The sequence below is a fragment of the Mauremys mutica genome, chromosome 26 (genome assembly GCF_020497125.1).
Source record: "Mauremys mutica isolate MM-2020 ecotype Southern chromosome 26, ASM2049712v1, whole genome shotgun sequence".
Taxonomy (NCBI): domain Eukaryota; kingdom Metazoa; phylum Chordata; order Testudines; family Geoemydidae; genus Mauremys; species Mauremys mutica.
In genome coordinates, this window is record NC_059097.1 from 8120158 (window position 1) to 8132495 (window position 12338).

A 12338-nucleotide genomic window follows, 5' to 3' on the forward strand; every position below is an offset into this window, starting at 1 on the left:
TGTTCCACAAAGAGGGGAAGTTCCATTCCCAACTCCTGTGCCTTGAAATTAGGCCCTATCTGACACTACACCCCCATATTCATCATAGCGGTACGGTTATAATATGATTAGGACATAATTATGATGTATTTTGTACAAGATGCATTATGTGTGGTGTCACTGGAAAAGTTATGAGTTGCTGAATATGATTATCCTATTTGTGTGCACATATCACGTTCGTATCTGAAGTTATGGATACTGACTCTGTATCTGTATTTCAAATGTGCTTACTCTGGGTAACACCCACAACGAGCCTTTCAGGCAGAACAATGAAGAAGCCAGACAGTGCTGATTGCTCATCAACAAAGACAATGGACCGTGGAAGAGCTTAGCCTTCCTCTGAAGGTTTCAGCCAGCCAATTAGTCATGGCTACTATGACGCAGCAGGGCCTGTGACCAGACCACATGACACTAAACTCCATTTTAGTACCTGTATTTTTCCACAAACTGGACTGGGAACTGAGTTTGGAACAAAGGGGTCACGCCATATGGAAAAGCTACATAAGGTGGGGTGTGACGGCATCTCTTGGTCTCATTCCCCACACAAGAGAACTCCTGGAAACACCTGAGAAACAAAAACTGAAGTGGGGGAAGTGCTGCTCCCAGGATAATGGGATTTCTAGCTTGTGTCTGGAAACTTGGTGGACTGCTTGTATCATTAGTCAGGGTGAGAAACTGCTAATTCAAATTCTATCCAGCTAATATATTAGGCGTAGTTTGAGTTTTGGTTATTTGCTAAATAATCTGCTTTGATCTGTTTGTTATCACTTATAATCACTTAATCTGTCTTTCTGCAGCTAATAAACTTGTTTTATGCTTTATCTTAACCAGCGTATTTTGAGTTAAGTGTCTGGGGAAAATCTCAGCTTGGTTAGCACAAGCTTGCTGTGCACATCTGTCCCAGATCGAGGGGAAGGGGAACTATATTAATGAGCTGACATTAGAGGGATCCCTGTGCACTATAAGATGGTATAATTCTGAATGTATCCTACAGCAAGTGTGCAAGGTTGGGGAGCTGGGAAATTGGCTGTTGTCTTCTCTCTCTCCTTGAGTGGCTTAGGTAAAGCGCTCAGGTAGCTTAATTGAGTGTATGGCGTCACCTGCTGTCCTGTTGGGTGATAACAGGGCCTGGAGAGGCTGGCTGAATCTCCAGCAAATCAGTGTGAGAAGGGCCAGCCCAGCTTGAGGGTTAGAGGGCACAGCGGTTCCCAGAAGCCCCCCAGACTGCCCCCTGCGGGTGACAACCCATCACACCCTAAACTACACTAGTGTCAGCAGGTTTGTCACATCCTGTCCCCTCCCTTTCTCCGCCCGAGATATTTCCTGCCTCCCACCACCTCTAGCAATTCCCACCCTCCTATGCATTTACTGCTCCTCTCCCTCCAAGCAGAACCCACCACCAGCTCCCTGAGAATCCCTTACCTGAGCCAGCTCCATTGCAACCATTTCCTTCCCCCTGGGAGGACGAGATGATCTGGAGCAAAACATGGACGTTATTCTGTAGCCTGCTGGGGTGAAAAGGGCAAGGTGTAAGAATTCAGACGGGGCTTTTGTCCATTCCACAAGCCGATTCCCCCCAGGTTTTCCCCTGCTAATGGACATTCTAGGTTCTGCCACACTGTGAAGCACAGAGTGACCTTATCCCAGTACAGGCCTAGCCCCCTCCCACCAGGGTGTAACCCTCTGACACATGGTGAAACCCTCCCAGTAACAGTCTCTCTGTTACACTTATCAAGTTTGTGGACAATACCAAGCTGGGAGGGGTTGTAAGTGCTTTGGAGGATTGGATTAAAATTCAAAATGATCTGGACAAATTGGAGAAATGAGCTGAAGGAAAGAGGATAAAATTCAGTAGGGACAAGTGCAAAGTACTCCACTTTGGAAGGAACAATCAGAGACCAGAGAAGAGCAGAATCCAAGGAGTCACTTTGGGGGATTCTCCCTGTCATTGTCCCCAAGGCAGCTCTCTCAGGTTTACAAAGTTGTTCGATGTTCCAGCCTTTATACAGTCTCTCCTGGGAGTGTCCCTTTCATGGGCTGGGCCTAGTTTTAGTTTTCGGTAGTTAACAATCTTGGTTTATTGTTTATCTAACCAGTGTGTTTGGATTAAAGTGTGTTGGAAACTCCGTTTGGGATAACAAGCTGGTGCATGTCATTTTCCACTGATGAAATGACAGACTTCATATGAGCTTGCGTTGTTCAGTAGCGTGCTGGACAGTGCAAGACGCACATTTCTGGGGGAAAGTCGGGCACTTGAGAATTTGCTGGTTTTCTCCTGAGGTGTAATTCACGAGTGGCTGTCTAGCAACACTCAATACTGTGTAGCTGGGAGTGAGTTACATGCTGGAGACTGTGTGTTAATTGGCCAAGAGGGGCTGTTCTCACGGGAAAACAGTGGAAAAGGCACCCCAGTTTGGAGAACTGAGGGAACACGGCTATTTAACAGTCCAGATTGTACTCTGGCTAATGTCACAGACACTCATTATGACAGAGCCTCTTACAACACAGAGAAAGTAAATCCATGTCCCAGAAATTGAAGACTCCAGACAGAGGGCAAGTGTCCCTGGCACTGCTTCTTGGTGACAGAGAGGTTCAGAGACAGTGAGAGAGTCCTGGGGAAGCTGGGAACAGGAAGCATGGGCTGGGGGGTTCAGTGGAGAAAGGGAACAGAAAGGGCAGGGATATTACTGAATACAGGATCTCCGCAGTGCTAGATGTCAGGATAGCACATAGTGCAGCCCACTGGAAAACATAATCCCAACTATACATACAGAATGATCGGGTCTAAATTAGCTGTTTCCACTCAAGAGATGGATCTTGGAGACACTGTGGATAGTTCTCTGAAAACATCCACTCAATGTGCAGCAGCAGTGAAAAAAAGCGAACAGTTTTGGAAATAATTAAGAAAGGGACAGATACAACAATATATCATATATCATAATTGTAAAAACAGCAAATAAATCCATGATACACCCACATCTTGAATACTGCATGCAGATGTTGTCGCCCCATCTCAAAAAAAGATATATTGGAATTGGAAAAGGTTCAGAAAAGGGCAACAAAAATGATTAGGGGTATGGAACAGTTATGCCAGACCTAACTCCCAGTTTCACTTGAGCAAACAGGAGCTATTTGACACTGTGCGATACAGCTCCTGTGCTCTGTTCCCAAAGTGTTCTGCAGCAGGGGAGGGTCTCTGGTAGTGTGTGTGTGTCACTGGCATATTGGGGTGATGCTGAAACAGGACAGAGTAGAGGTGGCATTGTGGGGCTGGCGTGAACCAACTCTCTTCTTTTCCCCTTCCCAGATCCGAGGGGACAGGAACCCTTACCCAGCGAGGTCACAGTCTCATAGTTCTCCTGCATGACATCCCAGTAGAGGGCTCTCTGAGTGGGGTCCATCAGAGCCCACTCTTCCCTGGTGAAATACACAGCCACCTCCTCGAAGGTCACCGGCCCCTGAAAAAGCAAGAGTTCAACACTCAGTACCTGCTGCCCCACTCACAGCCCCACACTCATGGGGGAGAGGAGCCAATCAAGTGGAAGCTCTGGGTGGCTCTCAGTCAGATTCCCACCCCCACCCCGCTCAGCGTATCCAGGAAATACGAGGGTGAGGGGACGAAGAGAGAGCCCCTTGTCTTTTCCAGCAGATCCATCACACACCTACTAGCCACTGACCGATACAGGAGATGGAGCCCCTAGCAGGGTCCAGGGAGAGCTCCCTGGTAGGAAGCCCAATAACCTCCTCCTTGTGAGGAGCGGGATATGAAGGGAGAGGCAGCTCCAATAAGCCTGACTCATGGGTGCCCCCTTCATATCTCACAGCAGCCGCTGGTTAGTGAGCTCAGGCTCCAGCACTGGGAGTCTGGTCAGTTTGACTAGCTCCATGTAGGTGGGCTATTTTCTTTCTTCACAAATTAGGGCATTTCCACCTCCCAACCTCCTGGGTCTGTTCCTAGAATCTAGGGCACTTATTAAATAACTCCCAGCAGGTTTGCCACACCCTGGCCTCCTCCTTTCCCCATGCTGTGAATTTCCTGCCCCGCTCCAACCTCCAGACCAGACTGTGCAAACCTTCCCATTTCCGGTGTATTTGCTCTCCCTCTCCTCCAGCAGGAACCCACCAGCAACCCCCCGATAATCTCTACCTGAGTTGGCTCCACTGCTGCCATTTCTCTTCCCTGTCCCACGCCAGGCTGAGATGAGCTGGAGGAAAACATGGATTTGATTCTGCAGCCTGTCTGGGGGAGAAGGACAGTGGTGGGCGTTTCAGAACCGGTTTTAGTTAATTTCACATCAGAATTCCCCCAGGCCCTTTCCCTGCAGACAGACACCCTAGATCCTGCCATGCTGGAAAATGCTCAATCTGTTTATTACAATGTAGATCTGGCCCCTCCTGCCAGGCTAAGCCCAGACACATTTTTAACCTCCCTTCTCCCTCCCCTCACCCCGTAACAAAGTCTCTGAACACAAGGCTAGAAAAGAGCAGAACCAAAGGAGTCACTGAGGGGGATTCCCTCAGACAGTGACCCCACGGCAGCCACACCCCAGCAGGGGTAATATGGAGTCAGGAACTGGCTTTTCCTCTGTCTGATCCTTGTTTTGTTCACTGGAAAGTGGTTCTGCCCAGGGATGCAGCAATACATGTGTCTGGGTGGACTAGAGAGCTGGAAATCTCCCCCGTCATTTCTCCCACTGCCCCTTTCAGTCTCTCCTTCCCGTCCTCTCTCCCTGCCCCTCTGGCTGGGAAGGTCCCATTCCTGGGGGCTTTGCTCTGCCAGGGCTGGATTTTCTCCTGGCAATTGCTACTGGGAGGAGAAATGAGGAGGGGTGTTTGTGCAGAGTCACTTTCTTGCCAGTCCCCAGCACTTTCCCTGAGGTCTTTCAGTTACCTGCAGACTCTGGCTCAGAATTTAGTATTAACAGGGCCCAGGGCTGCCCTAGGGGGCTAGGACCAGCTGGAGAAAGTCATCCCCTGAGCCAGGCAGAGAAGCAGCTTTAATTAAGGTCACTTCCCAGCACAGAACCCCGCTGGGGGAGCAGCAGCTGCTAAGCCTAGTCTCCCAGATCACAATGGAGGCTGCAGCGTCTGACCCAGGAAGCTGAACCCCAATATCCTGAGCAGAGAGGGACAGAGCGTTTGAGCAGCTTCCCTCCTTTAGCTCTCTGGGGAGAGCAGCTAATGAGAGCCCCTCCTCACAGGGAGAATTGCTGATCTCATTTGCCTCACTGTCGATCCGGAGTCACTCCTTGTCTTTCCATACAGTGACTCTGGATTAACAATGGTCTCAGTGAAACCAGATTTCAGAAAGAATGAGTCCAGAATGCTGGGGAAGAGACCATTGTGCGGCAGTGCTGACCCCCCTCCCACCTCCCTCACCCCCAGATCCAGGATAAGGACTGGACAATGGACTGGACAATCTAGGACAATGGAATGGGAAGTTCCTGCAGTTTTCAAGAGGGGAGAAGAGGAAAATCTGTGATTTCACCTCACAGTGGCTGATAAGTGGCTAGAAAGTTATCACAGTGACTGGGCCTGGCCGGGGAATGTCGGGCAGTGCTTGGAGCCAGGATTCTGGCATAAGCTAATCAGGGAGAAGAAGCGAAGTCAGGAGCAGCCCCCAGTCAGCCCCCCCACCCCAGATACTCCCTGGGACCCAGCCCCCAGAGTCCCTGGCCAGGGAGCTCAGATACCCCTCAGAGCCCCACCGGCCAGACAACCCCCACCAGATCTTCATTGACAGGTTTGGAATCCCAAAGGGTTCCCCCCCACCAAGAGACCCCAACAGCCAGAGACCCCCCAAAAGGGACCCCCACTGGGAACTCAGTCCCTTACTGCCTGCCTAGGATCCCCCCCCCGCTCTCCAGCAGGATCTGCCCTGCCCTTTGCCTGGTACCCCCTCCTCCCCCCTGCGGGATCCCCTGATGCTTTACAGGGGCACCCCCTGGCCTAGCACCGGGGATTGCACAGAAAATGTGTCACAAACTGCATATTATTAACATGAGAGAAAAACACCAAGATCTGAGGGGATTTTATATTGCTGTTAATGAACTAGTGGAAAAGAGGGACTGTTGGACTGGATTTTCTATGATTGTCCAATACATAAACACAAAGTAATGGTTCCCCCACCCCCACCATTCCCATGGGCAGCAGGGAGCCCTTTGAGGAGCTGATTAAAAGGGAGGGGGAGGGGGAGCTGGAAGGTCCCTGGATAAAGGAAGGGGGCAGCAGTGGGGGACGGGCGGGTGACTGGCAACTGATGGTTGGGGGCAACTGTGTTGGTAGTTAGGGGGCAACAACGGGGATTGGGAAACGGGGGTCTGGGCAGTCCCCACGGGGGACACGTGCGCCTCCCTTCCAGTGATGAGCTGCTAAAATCTTAACAACCGGTTCCCTATAAAAAGTTCTGATTGAAGAGATGTGCCACAGGATGGATTTTTTGTTCCAATAGGGTTACCATACGGCCGTATTTTCCCGGGAGGAATTTTTAACATTTACCACCCAGACAGCGATTTAAGAACCTAAAAGCCTGACATCTCTGGGAAAATACAGATGTATGTTAATCCGACCTACAGTTCTTTTTTACAAAGATGGGCCTGAACTAGAACTGAGCTCCATTTCCCATGTGTGGGTCCCTGCCACTCCCTGGGGTGTGCTAGGGTGACCAGATGTCCCAATTTAATTGGGACAGTCTCAATTTTGGGGTCTTTTTCTTATATAGGATCCTATTACCCCTCACCCTCTGTCCTGATTTTTCACACTCGCTGTCTGGTCACCCTCGGGTGGGCACATGTGTGGGTCCCAGCTGCTCCCTGCCCCCCTCATTGAAGCAGGTGTGCAGGGTTAGTGCCCTGGGAACTGCAGGGCACCAGTGGACATGGGGCTGGCTGCAGACAGGGGCGTGGGGCAGGGCTAGCTGGAGGCAGGGAGTGTGACATGGGCTGGCTGCAACAGGAGCTGGCTGTGGGCAGGTGGTGCAGACAGGCTGTGGTGGGGAAAGGGGCTGTGTCAGGGGTTGGGGGGTGGCAGGGGCTGCGGGCAGGGACTGTGGCAGGAGGCAAGGGGGGTGGCAGGACGGATGGCAGGGGCTGGCTCTGGCCAGGGGGTGCAGACAGGGGCTGGCTGGAGGCGGGGGCGGCAGAGGCTGCGGGTGGGGGAGGGTGGCAGGGGCCAGCTGTGGGCAGGAAGGAGCGGGGGGGGGTGCAGACATTGACACAGGGGGAGCAGCTGGGAGCAGGAGGTGGCTGTAGGCAGGGGCTGCGGGCAGTGGGTGCAATGGGGGGTGGCAGGGCAGGGGGCATGGGCAGGGGCTGGCTGGGGCAGGGGGTGCAGACAGGGGCTGGCTGTGGGCAGGGGGGTGGCAGGGCAGGGGGTGCAGACGGGGCTGGGGGCAGGGGGTGCAGACAGGGGCTGGCTGTGGGCAGGGGGGTGGCAGGGCAGGGGGTGCAGACAGGGGGATGGGGGCAGGGGGTGCAATGGGGGTGGCAGGGCAGGGGGTGCAGACAGGGGCAGGGGGTGCAATGGGGGATGGCAGGGCAGGGGGTGCAGACAGGGGCTGGGGGCAGGGCAGGGGGTGCAATGGGGGGCAGGGCAGGGGGTGCAGACAGGGGCTGGGGCAGGGCAGGGGGTGCAATGGGGGGTGGCAGGGCAGGGGGTGCAGACACGGGCTGGGGGCAGGGCAGGGGGTGCAATGGGGGGTGGCAGGGCAGGGGGTGCAGGCAGGGGCTGGGGGTAGGGGGTGCAATGGGGGGTGGCAGGGCAGGGGGTGCAGATGGGGCTGGGGGAGGGTGACAGGGGCTGGCTGCGGCGGGGGGCTGCAGGCAGGGGGCTCTGGGCGGGGGAGGGGCGCAGACACTCACCCGGGGGGGGGGGGGCTGGGAGCAGCAGGAGGCAGCCGGGCACCCACCAGGCAGCAGCAGGAGCCCCAGGGCCAGAGCTCCAAAGAGCAGGAGCAGCAGCAGGGCCAGGAGGCAGCTCACATGGGTCCTGCAGCGCAGCGCCCCCCAGCGGCCGGGAGGAGGAATTTCACCTTCCCAGCCAGATCCCATCCAAGCGACCCGGCTCCAGCTCCCCCTGCCCCCTTCCCTGCCCTGGCAGAGACCCGGCATCTCCTAGAAGATCAGGGCTGGAAGGGACCTCAGGAGGTGTCTAGTCCAACCCCCTGCTCAAAGCAGGGCCAATCCCCAACTAAATCCCCAAATGGCCCCCGCAAGGAGTCAGCTCCCAGCCCTGGGTTTAGCAGGCCAGTGCTCCAACCACTGAGCCATCCCACCCCCACTCCAGGGGCAGCCATGTGCTGGGGAATGACTCAGGGCAACAATTTCCCACCTAAACAAGGACAAATATCTGCAGATAAAATGGGTGGGAAAATGCCCCTCACTAGAGAAGATTTTAAACTGACGTTTGAGACTCATGGGGAGAACGGGGGAAATCGGGGGAGACGGGAGAGCTGATCATTGGAGGGGAAAGGGGGGGAATCGCCCCAGATTTTATAGCCCCGTGTGAGGCACTGAGAAAGAAAAGGGGCAGAACTAGAGAGAATTTGTATCGGGGGGCGAGAGGCAAGTGGCACAAACAGGGACAGGATCCAATTAACCCCCCTCCCCCTTCACCCGCCCGACCGCCACTTCCCCCCCCCCGGGAATTTCCTGGCTGCACAGAGACAGTTCAACACCCCCCCCCGCATCCCACTGACCTTCCCCCCCCCGCAACTCCAGCTTCTCCCCTCCCTGCCTGACACCCCCTATCTCCCCCCACACCACAGGGGATCCCCCCCTCGCCAGGCCCCAGTCTCTGCCCCCCAAATCCCACTGGGGCTGAGGCAGCTCTGAGACTTCTCCCAGGTTCCCCGGGGCAGAGTCACTTTCCTGCCCAGCCCCAGTGCCCCCCCCCGGGTCTCTCACTCACCGGGGGGCTCCGTGGGAGGCTGGACACCAGGGATGCAGGACGGCAGGAATGGGGGTGACAGGCCTCCTGTTCCTCAGTCTCACGGCGGGACCGAGGGGGCTCGTCACTCTCCGGCTCGGGAGCGCTGGGAAGACCCGACCGTGGACGGGCCGTCGCTGGGGGGGACGGCCCCGCGCAGGCGCTGAGCACGTCCTTATATCACTTCTGTGGTGGGAAAAGTGCTGAGGAGATGGAACGCTGAGGGCTGGTTTTGGTGGGAAAAACTGGTTTGGACTGGTTGGAGCCTGTCCCCTGATGGTAAACAAGTCCCCTCTCAGAGATGGAGTCCAGGGGTCAATAGTTCATATGCTCCAGATTGGATCTTATTTTAAAGCCAGTGATTTACCTCATAAACATCTTATTAACCAACTAATGGAACATATTGAACAGTTCATACTTCTCACACCTAACAATGAGATAAAAAAAAAGAACACAGACAAGCCTGGTCAGTAACGGCTAATGTCCCAACTGGGAAGCACGTGAGCTTGCTGCAGAGCTGCTGCTCAGGGACAGGAACCTCCTGGCACCCAAGCCTCCAAAATCACTCAGGCTGCACTTTCTGCACGACTAGGTGCTGGCTGAGGGGGGCGTGGGAATTGGTGGCCTCTGCTGCAGGTGATGGGAATCTCAGGTATTTAAAGCCATGGCCTAGAGGAGGGAAGTGCCTAACTCCAGAGTCTGCAGCTGCCTAGGGCCAGGGCTGAGGATTTAGAGTCCCTAGTGCTGCCGTTGCAAGGTTCAAGCATGCTCAGCCCTGGCATTGCCACCCCTCCTGCAGCTAGTAGCTGCAGCTGGCTAAGGCTGGCCTCTGGGAACTGGCCCCATGGCTGTAGCCAGAGAAGCTACAAGTGGCTCTGTGACTACTGGGGCCATTAAGCTAGAGCAGCTAAAGATACTGGAGTTCACCTCAAGGAACAGAGGGCACCAGTAGGAGAGGAATGTCAAGGGGAGCAGGGAAAGAGGGAGCAGGTCAGGCTGGCAGAGGGAGCTTCCAGCTGGGTGGGAGCATGTCCAAAGTAGAAAGGAAACAAATATGGGGAGAGGTGGTGGTGACCAGGTAGCAGACTAGCATGTAGATGGGAGCAGAGGGAGAGAGGCTGGTGGCTTCAGATTCCCAAGGGCTAAGTACTGACTTTGGGGAGATGGTGTTTGCAGGTGGCTGGCTCACATGGCAGGATGGGGGCTGAGGGGGGGGATCTGTCAGAACTGATCAGGTGTCTGCTGGCTTTAGAACTGTGAGCTGAGAAGAGGACCACGTGCCGTGACTGGTGACGTGGCGGGTACTGGAGACATGGCTAGAGAAGGTCTGAATGAGGAAGGAGATAAATCTGTGGGGAGTTTCCTTGATCACTATGAAAGTTCTGCTCACTGTGGACACTGGTAAACCCACATGGGTGCACAGCTCAATGAGAAAACCCGGGGGCTGAGGGAGCTGTGTATGGCAATGCATATAGTCATGTAGGGTGTGTAATCAAAATGAAAAATGTCTCTGAGGTTCAGTACCGGGTATGCTATGGCACCAATGGCACAGCCCCACCAGGCCCATGCTCAGAGCCCACAGTGACTACATAGGGGCCCACAAATATGTTTGGTGTCAGGGCTCACAAAAGGTTAATCCAGCCCTGACTGCCTGAGCACTATTTCAGCCCCACATTTTTGGGTGGACCTCCCACAGTGGGAGCTGCAGAGCCCTCCCCCGCAACACACACACACACACACACACACCCTCCCTCCCTCCCTCCTGGTGTTGGGAGGGGAACAGGAGAAAGAACAAAATAAGCAAGAGAAGAAGAGAAAGGAGGGAGAGAGGGAGGGAGGAAAAGGTGAAACAAAAAGGACAAACCCTAATGTCCCCAGTGATTCTAAGGGACAAAATCCCAGGTGCGCAATAAAATTCTGCCTCCTTAAGCTCGTGTTTTCCATGCCTAGAATTCAACTGTCACCAGATGGATCAGACTGAACAGGTTTCAAACCTCCAGGAGGCTCTTACCTTCTAAACAGGGATGGCTGTTTTCTAGTAAAATCACTAAAAGGGAAGGAGAAAACGGGAAAGAGGTTCCTCCTGGCGCTCACGTCCATGAACCCGAATACTCTCTCAGTCCTCAAAGAGAGACCTGGAGAAGGAGACTTGCTGAAGCAAAGCCACAGGGGTCTCTGAGGTTTCCCTGGCCCCTCGCCCCGGTCCTGCCTGGCTGATGTCAGCATCTTTCTGTGAGGTCACCACCTCCCCACCACCTTGGACCAATAGGCTGAGGTCCTGCCAAAGGCCTTTCTGATGTCACTGCCACACCCCTCCCTTGCTGTGTTAATGTCCTGCCCCTGGCCAGGCACTTTGCAGGTTTCAGCTACTCCCTGGGGATCACCCCACTCCAGGATCGTTCGTTCTAGGCAGCAAGCCGGCTAGACAGGGAAACATCAGATGCTGCTCCCAATGCTACACTCAGTTTTTCAGAAATTAGTTGACTTTATGGCCAGAAGAGACCATTAGAGCATCTAATCTGACCCCCTGCGTATCACAGGCCTCCTGTATGACACAATAGCTACTTTTGGGGCAAACACATTCCAGAAAGGCATCTAGTCTTCATGAAATGACATCAAGAGATGGAGAATCCATCACTTTCCTTGATAACTTGTTCCTGTGGTGAATCATCTTTTCCAAATGAAGACACCAAAACTGGAGGCAGTATTCCAGCATCAGTCTTACTGATGCTGTGTCACCTCCTGTGACGTTATTGACATAATCTGTAACTGTATAGATCACCCTTGCGACCGCTGTTCTATATTTGCAGCCAATATTGTAGAAAAGTTGTTGTGTAAGGAGTCTATGGAGAGGTTCTGATTGGTTGATTATAATGATGCTCTCTCTAGATGTGTATCATTTTTGTAGTTGACGTTATGAATATTGGTTCTATGCTGCCTGTATTTCAAACTTGTGCTCTGCTTCTGGGGAATACCCCAGATAAGTTGGTGTCAGTTCTGCCTAGCCTGCTTAACGGCCCATTAAGGATCATCAGCTCTACAATCGACCCACTGAGAGAAGGCAGATACGCCTTGTGACTGAGCAAGGTCTGCAGGGACCTGCCTATGGACAGAACTCTAAGGTGTTTCTGTGCCACGTGCTGGATAGAGTGTCCTTGGGACAAAGAAAGCAAAGACAACATGGCAAGAGGCTATAAAAGGCTGATGCCTCCTCTCCATCTTATTTTCAGTCCTGCTTCATGTTTCAGGAGGGACTTTGCTACAAACTGAAGCTCTATACAAAGGACTGAATGACCCATCCCAGCGGGAGATGTTCTCCAGAGACTTGATTTGAACCTGCAGTTGATTCCATCACTGCTACAAGCCTGAACCAA